The following is a 9710-nucleotide window of genomic DNA, read 5'->3' as shown; positions in this document are numbered from 1 at the left end:
TTATTGTCCAGCATTCCGAACCGTACATCATAGTAGATTTGTATATTTTACCCTTAGTTCTGATTGGCATTCTTGCATCGCACATTACTCCAGATACAGATCGCCACTTCAGCCAGGCACTGTTGATTCTACTGGTAACATCGTCATCAATCTCAGCTTTTGATTGAAGCACTGAACCAAGATACTTGAAACGATCAACCTTGTTCACCATATCTCCTTGAATCTAAATTTCTTGCTCGCTTTCTTCTCCGTTTTCTACATCTTTTTCAAATTTACAAACCATGAATTCTGTTTTGCTCCTACTGATTCGTAAACCATTATTTTCCAAAGCGTTTACCCATTTGTCAAAATTTTCTTGTAGTTTTCCTACATTATCAGCAGCAAGAACAACATCATCTGCATATAATATGCACCATGGTGTCGGCATCTGTATTTTTGATTTAAATTTATTGAATATAAAAAATGAAATTATTGAAAATAATAATAGTTAAAATTCATGAAATTCGCTCAAATTACACACGTGTACATTTATATATAACATAACTCCTATTCAAATTCAATGAAATTATTAATAAATATAAAAAAAATATGTACATACGTAATGTCAAAATAAAATCGTAAATCATTTATTATTATGATTTAATCATGATTCTTAATGCATCATTTGCATAACAATATTTTTTTTCAACACACTTGTCCACATTTTATCCTTTGTCATATCTGACTGTTAGTAAATGTTTCAATTCATTAAAATCGAAAGTACCAATTTTTTTAAATTTGGAGTGCCTATCGAATTTTACAAAAAAAAAATTGTGTAAGTGTACATGGTTGCTCTCTCGAAGCTATAATAAAGAGAAAGAATTTTTTTTGAAACATAATTTAAAATTTTTCAAAGAGAACTTCCAAATTAAAGAAAATTTTTTGCATAAAATAATTTTCTCTTATATTAATTTTTAAATATTTGCACTTAGTACCGCAATTCCTCACCAACAGAAAATTTTCAAAACAAATTTTCGTTTAACAAAAATTTTAATTTTATTTTAAAATTTTTGAATAAGAGAAATGAAATCTTTATGGTCTTTTTCAATTTAATAAAATTTTTGCACTTATACAGACTTATACAAAAATTCACTTTAATTTAAGTTTGATGCTTTAAGAAAAATGAAATGCTAAAAAACTCTTATTTTAACAAAATGAACACAAAGGCGGAAAGTAAAGAATTTTATTATTCGTGTCTCTCAAGAATGATTTCTCGTTTTTTCTCTTTTTTTAATTATTTTTGTTTACAAATATTTTCTCATATCCTTTCATTGTTACATTTATGTAATAAAGCTTTTAATGCATCTTTAGATTACCATAAGAACGGAAAATGCAAAACAATCACTGAAAACAAACAAGAGGAAAAACCAAATTCAAAGAACTTTTTGTAATTTTGCGCGGTAAAACTTTACAATCGCTTATTAAGGGAGGTCATTTCTTACTGCAGTGTTGCAATATTGCAACAAATCATTTTTTGTTTGTAATTATAAAAAATTATATTTTACAGTCCGTATTCGAATATGTACAGTCGAAGATTTTGTTAATTTCTAGTGTACATAATTAACTACATAGTGACCAGAAAAAAAACCTTCGCGAATACTCTACTTCTTACATTTTAGAGAGAAAGTGGGTTTAAAGTTTTCAAAAGAAAAATTTTTCAAGTATCTTCCAAAATATTGCTTCCACAGATTTCAATTAAATATAGATTTCAATTATGTCGGATTTTGTAATTTACTGGTGATGATGAAAAATCTTTATAACCTTTCCTAAATATTGGAGAAATAAAGCAAAATATCATAATATAATATAGCAAGATGTTGGGCAACACTTCTTTTCAAGTTATCCCTTTTTAAACAGAATTTAAGTACTTTGCTATTTTTTATTTTATCCGATTCAATTTTTACATGTGGGCAGATATTTTTACATATAAAACTTCAGAATTCAGATGTCACTTAAATGTTCACACTCCAGCCGATTAAGACCTGAGGAGTCTTAACTTTCCGGCTCCTGATTTGAAATAATATTCTAATTTGAAATTCTTTATATTTTTTAAGACCTTGTCAGAACAGTGCAGTTAATAAGCCGTAAAAAAAGCAGCTAACAATATTTGCTAAAATAATCTTGTGTAATCACCTGTTCCGTTTATCTATTTATCTTGGACAAATATCTGTACATTATCCATTATACTGCTTATTATAACAAAAAAAAGAACAATTTTTCTTTATTAAATTCAAAATACATAGAAAATATTTTGCTACAAAAAGGATATTATCAGTTAAAAAAAAAAAATTCTTTTATTAACAGGAAATGCTTTACCATTAAACAACCATTTCATTTTTTGTTAAATAGAGCGATGATATGAAAAAAAAAATTATATTTTATGATAAACAAAAATAAACGCCATAACTGTGAAAATTTATTAATACTCGTATTATGAACAAAACAAATTTAAACATATTCCAGGATGTCAAGGTTTAATGTTTAAATTTCATCATCAACTTATTAAAAAATTCATTCACCTCAATATTTCACACCATCATTCAACTCAACTTATTTAATGTCATTTGTAACGTTGAATTCAAAATGTCAAAGCACTCAAAATACTTACGAAGATCAAAGCCAATATACGTACGTATTTTAATTTTTCTTTGTCATAAATTTAAAAAGTGAGATCAACTTAAATTTAACTATAGCAGAATTGTAATATTTCCAACTCACTAAAAAATTTCATTTAACAAAATTCAAAGTCTGAATTACATTTAAGAGTGAGAGCAAGTTCAAAATTTCAAAAGATAATGCAAGTATTTCTTTCTTCGTTCGCTACCTACTGTAAACGCTACTAAAAGGTAAGGTATAATAAATTTAACTCACCCGTTAGATCTCATCAATCACTGGCACATAATACTTTTACAATAATTAAAGCTAGATTGCTTATAAAATTAATTTTTTTTCGTATTAAAATTTTAATATTTTATACATAAAAAGAATCTTTTGAATACTTTTGGTATAGGTAGAAAGGATTATCCGTCTATCCCTTTTAACTTATACATACATACATATATTTCAATATCCTTTTCACAAAAAACTCTTTCATATATATATATTTTTTTTATACATTTTATTTATCAATTTAAAACGTTTTCTAATTTACTACATTAAAGATTAGTTACGCTCGAAAAAACATGAAATACAAAAAAAGAAAATCAATATAATGTTGGAAGATACGTAGAGCAAGGTAAAAGGTAAAATTAATTCAAATGAACACTTTTATCAACATATAAACAATATAATTTAAATTTATTTAAGAATTGGAGCGACATTTTATTACGTAAATGCATTCATTATATGCGTTAGTTAGATTAACGTCATCGGGAATTAATTTTTTTTTCTTCTCATTAGTATATTTGAAAAACTTCCGCTAGAGTAATTTTATGACCTTCAGAATTCTGTACAATCTGACTGCAATACGAAGTTTTCAATGAACAGGGAACTTTTAATGAACTTTATTAAACATTGGAAAACAAAAGTTTCATATACAAACAGGGATTTAGGCTTATATTCATATGTACATACAAACATTCTATAATTCCTATATTTGATTTCTATAAAATCAATAAATAGTAAAAGTATTTGAAAGCATTATTTAGAATGAGGTCGCGAAAAAAAATAAAATAATTTTGTAACAAAGTGAAAGCAATATGATCCTTAAAGTCATTTGTTTTTATAACGGCGGGAACAATGAAATTGCATTATTTAACGTATGGGTATATCCCAAATTATTGTTGCCACTAAAATTTATATGTTAGAACATAACTAAGACTAACACTGTAATTTTTGCTGTATACGCAAAACTTGTATTCTAGAAAATCACAATATAGCGTTTAAAAGATTAAAGTACTAACATTATTTCGAGGCGCAGAATTTTCTAATAAATTAATTAAGCAGAGCCGAATAAGCTTAATTAGAGCCGAATTTTCGAATATATCCATTCCTGGGCTTTCCAGTAACAAAATGAAGAGTTTAAAACATCTACTTTAAGAAATTCTACTATATATGTATATTTACGTGGTCATATACTCTTCTTAATTTGAAATTTTTATAAATTCTTTTACCTTAATTTTCTACCCTGTATTTTGTTAAATGATTTAGCAATAATAAAATTTTTAAATATAAATTTAAAAATAAAAATTACACTTTACTAATTCTTAATAAATATTGCAAAATTCCTCGTAATAACAATCGTAAAATCACTTTTCAAACGACGTACATAAATTATGTTAACGTCCTTTTTAATAAAATATGAAACGCGTAGCATGACTGAACAAAATGTTAATTATATTGATGTACGTATACTTTATTGCATGTATAAAAAATATTTCCGGTAAAAATATTCAAAGCGTTAATGATTTATGATAAATTTCCGTATTACTCCTGTTATCACGCAAAAATTTATTTGCGAGACACGTTATAGCAAAATATGTATAATACTATGGCTTGTCCATTCATATATTTTATGCTAGTGCACAGATTACTAAATTCACATTATTTTAATTGATCCGACATAATGTATACATACATGACTTATAATTTTATTTTAAACATATTTGTTTCTACAAAAAATAAAATTAAAATTATGTAAAGTATTTTACAAATTATAAAAATTAATTCATTTAAATAGATTAGAATGAGTAGAACAAAAACTTACACCTATATTTTCTAATACGTTATTCAACAATTCAATTATTTCAGTATATAATTTTAACATTAATCTTATTCAGAAAACAGCAATTTTACTTGATATCCTATCACATTATGTATGATATATTTTAGAAAATGCGGGTGATTTATTAGTGAACAGCTCTTAGAGAACCAAAAATTTTGAATTATCCATATTCCATCAATCCTGAAACCTTTGACTCTTTCATAGATTAGGTGATTTGGCACTACATAATTCCCAAGATCTGTTTTTTTTTAAATTAAATTGAAAAAGGTTCTTCTTTTGAAGGCAGTTACCAATTTCTTGCAATATCAACATATTAGAAAAACAAATTGTTCATCGCTGTTCTGTATGAATCGGTTATCTAAAAATCAAAAAAATGTTTTTTTCATTTTTAAAAAGGCCTTTGAATCTTGATTTATTTTGTAAAATTATATTGAAATTTCACTAAAATTAATGTTTAAATAATAAATCTTTGTGTGATATCCTGACTTGACTAAACTTTTTAATTTATACGAGTATTAATAAGCACTTATTGATTTTTTGAGAAGACAATAATGCTGTCCATTTTAATTCATCATCAAAAATCATAAACAGTATTATAAATTTTCTTTTTATTTAACCCAAAAATTCAAAAGAACCTTTCAAATAACAATTTAATATTCTGCAGTCTATCAAAATAGTATTGAAGTAGAATATCCATGAGCATCTATTAATATAAAAAAAAAACTTATAAGTAATGATAAATGATTAAAAATTAAAAATCTGAACCATTTTTCATGTAAAAAATTGCACCTGTCGTTTAAGAATTGCATGTTGAATTTTTATGCTTACTTGTACACGCATAACCATAACGTATTTTCGATTAATTTTATTTGAAATTCTATAACAACGAAGGTCAAAAACTCGTTCCTGCTCCATTTTGGTAATTCAAACGATTTATCAGTACTTATTTGGGTAACTATTTGGGTATTTGGATAACATTTAAAGATTGCTTTTAAGAAATTCGCATAAATTAAATAACAATATTCTGTTGACCGCTTAATAAATAGAATGTGTTACAAGTCCATATTGCTGAAAACAAGATATGTTACGGGTCCATTTGCTAAAAACTGAAAACCCAAATATGTTATCATTTAATTTTCTGAAAATTGTAAAATGTGACAATAAAATATTAAAACAAAAAACTTATTTCAAAATTTTTTATATTCTCCTTTAAACAAAAAAAAAAAAAAAAACATTCAAATATTTTCTAATTTCTTTTGTTATAATAATAGTTATTATTGGGGTTGATTAAAAATAAATAATTATAATATTAATTTAAGTAATATTGTTTTTTTTCTCTCGTATAAATTTTTTTATGAAATTTTACTCCTTTTCTTAATTGGTTAATAATATAATAATTTTTTTTTACATAATTAAAATTTTTTATTGTTTTTTCTTGTTTTTTTTTTATTATAACCTTAAATTAGTATTGCAAATTTGCCCTTAAATTATAAAATAAATTAAAATTTATAGATATTTTCATGTTTTTTTTCCTTCTTTAATATTATGTATAATGATCTTAAAATAAAATAATTTATTAAGAATCAAATTATTGCAAATTTAATAAGTGAAAAATCTTAAATATTATTTAAATTTTTTTTTTGTTTTTTAAAATAATGGAATTATTTGTAATTTTTTTTATTTTTCTAATTTCAATATAATTCAGTATAAAAAAATTAGTTTTCATTGATATGTAAATTTTCTAAATAAGAAAATTATTTAGTATAACTTCAATAATTGAATTCAGTATGATAATTTGAAAATATTATGGTAAAATCAGCCGAATTAAAAAATTTGTAATAAAAATATATTCAGTCATTTAAAATATTTAAGTGTGAAATATTTAATATTACAAAGAAATACAAAAAAAAATACAAAAATATATTTTTATATATGCATTATGTTATTCCTTCAATTTTTTCATTTAAAAAAATCCACATTTATAATATTTTTTGCGAGTCGAGATATAATTAATTTTGAAGAATTAGATTTAATTTTATTAAGTTTTCTATGAAATATTAAAAATTATAAAGTATATAGAAATAGAAATGAATTTTAAAAAACAAATAAAAATTTTTTGTTAATTGCAAATATTTTGCAATTTATTTTGGGTAACCTATTTCTTATTATATTTTGCATTATTTCTTTATAACTTTAAGTATGATTCCGAATTATAATACTGAATTAAGAACATAATATATGTATGTATATACTAAATATAGATATGCTTGAAAAAGTATAAAGATACTCATTTAATTTTTACCATAAAATCATTATTTTATTCAATAAATCCCAATGTGAATTATGAATAAACAAATGAAACAGATTTATCAAAGTAAATTCAAATTTTATGTAATTTATATTCCTGAAATTAATCTTATAAAGACTATGTTCAATCAAATTAAAAAATTTTAATTTTGCGAATATTATTTAAGAAAAAACCTTTTAAAATATTGTACTCGAAATGAAGGAACTTGTTTTTGCCAAAATGATAATATCGTTAATATACAATATGTTTATTTTACTTTCTATGATTTCATGCTTTCTATTGTCGGAAATTTCAACTGAATAGAATACGAATTTTGATACGAATTAGATTTTCCAGAGTAATAGGATAATGTTTAAAAAAAACACGATATGTTTAAAAACTAAATTATTTCCATTTTCAAAGGCTTGATAAAATTATTCTAATGAAATATATTTGGAAATTTGAATATCCTTTTTTTAAAACTTATTTTACTAGGGCAGCCTTTATATTATGTTTTATATTTTCTTTTTTTTAATTTTTAAATTTTCTTACCATTTTACTTGGGTAATTTATTAATTCCCATATTTAGTACAACAAAAAAAATGTTTATCAATTTTAAGTCCAAATTTCTGTTTATGTACGAAACAATGAAAAAATACATTTTAACACATATACGAAGCACATAAAATCTTCTTATTATATTTTTTCAATCATTTTAAAATTATTTTCTTTTTCTAAGTTTTACCACATCGTTATTTGCTTTTTTTTTTTATTTCCTTTCATAAAAGAAAATTTTTGGACGAAATGAATTGCAAAGCTTTTCACATAATTTAATTACAAAATTTTTATGTTAATTTTTTGTTTACATTCATGATTTTTAAATAAATACATAAATTAAAAATTATTTAAATAAAATTTTTTATTAAAACTGAGTGATTGTCTGTGGTTATTAAAACAGTTTTATTTTCCTGTTGAAAATTTTATAACAAAATAAGTTAATAAAGACATTGGTTTTTCTTTTTTACACAGTTGTGATATTGCAAAAAATTTCTAAAATTTTCAAATTAGTTTTATAAATTTTTTTTATAAAAAGTGTATAATAGTAATAATTAATGATAGCACACAAACAATATTATATAAAACTTGAAAAAACAGGAACTTGTTTTTAAAATGTAGCAGTGCAATCAGATATTTTAGATTTTGGAACATAATGCACTCTATTTAATAAATTTTAAGAAATCTATGTACATTAAAATCTCGTAACTAACTTATCTGAAAAGCATCCTTTTTTTTTTTTTTGGTTTTTCAAAATTAATTATTACATCCCTTCGGGAGTTTCGTTTAAAAAAGGAAAAAATTAAATTAAATTTATTAATAATTTTCCCTATTTATTTTTAATTTTCTTTTATTTTTATTTAAATGTATATTAAAAAGTATAAATTTGTATCTTTACAGAATTCTTATACTAATAGTTATAATAAAGATAGTGAAGATTGAAATTTCACATTTTACATTCAACATTATTTTAACTTATTTTGAATGAATATTCATATTTAAAAACGTGTAACAACGTAAATGTTTTATATGAAATTCCTTTTTCACTTTACTACGTATGATGATAATTAATATTTTTTCTATTAAATTTTCACTTGCTTTGCAAATAATTTAATATTACTTTTATTTTATTTAAATTTTTTTTTTTAATACATTTGGATCATGAGTTTTATAAATTTTGGCATTAGATTTGTTTTACACCTTACTCTTTCTAGATCTTTATTTTTATGTATCTTTAGTATCATCATTTTTCTTTTTTTAATACATAATTTTTATAATTTTACATAGACTAGGAAATTTCAGGTAATTTCATCAAGTTTTGAAAATATTTCAAAAAGTATATTATTTTATACAAGAATTTTTAATATTGAAAAGTTCGTAAAATTATTTTTAAATATTTTTCAATTATATTTATGATTATAATGTATAAGTAATAAGATTATAGGTATTTCTTTTACTAAAAATTTACAATATAAAAAAATAGGTTTTGTAACTAAGATTTTTAAATACTTTTTATTTAATTAAACAAATATTAATTTCATTTTATTTAACATTTATTAACGTTTATGTGAAAACATAATAAATAAATTATTCCTTTTTTTTTATTTTTCTTTTCTTTGTTTATTTGTAGGTATTATATTTGGCTTGTTGGGAAAGCATTCAATTTGAGCATTTAGGGATGAAAAAGAACAGAGCAAATATTACAGAAGATTTTGGAATTTCATAAGGTTAACAAAAATAAAAATAAATATAATCAAACATATAGAACAAAATAATCAAACATAAGCTTTCTCAAAGTCTTTAATTGCTATGAGTGCAACTTAAATTTTATCCGTATTTTCTTATATTTTAAATTTTTTCTTCTTGTAATCTTTTGGAGCATATCCTTCCTAATTTTAGCTATTTACTTTTGAGACATACATATATGCATATATATGAAGTATATATATATTTTTTAAAAAATTTATGTTTTCAGTATACCAAAAAACAAAAAAAAAAAATACACATTCAATAACGTTAAAATTGGTTCGAAAATATTGGAATAAGATTGTAAGATATCAAATTTCGCACAGGTTTTTAAAAAAGAATTATGTTTAAATATGCTTA

This window comes from Condylostylus longicornis, unplaced genomic scaffold (assembly GCF_029603195.1).
Source record: "Condylostylus longicornis isolate FDR11 unplaced genomic scaffold, ASM2960319v2 ptg000107l, whole genome shotgun sequence".
Lineage (NCBI taxonomy): Eukaryota > Metazoa > Arthropoda > Insecta > Diptera > Dolichopodidae > Condylostylus > Condylostylus longicornis.
Note: the sequence above shows the minus strand (reverse complement) of the source record.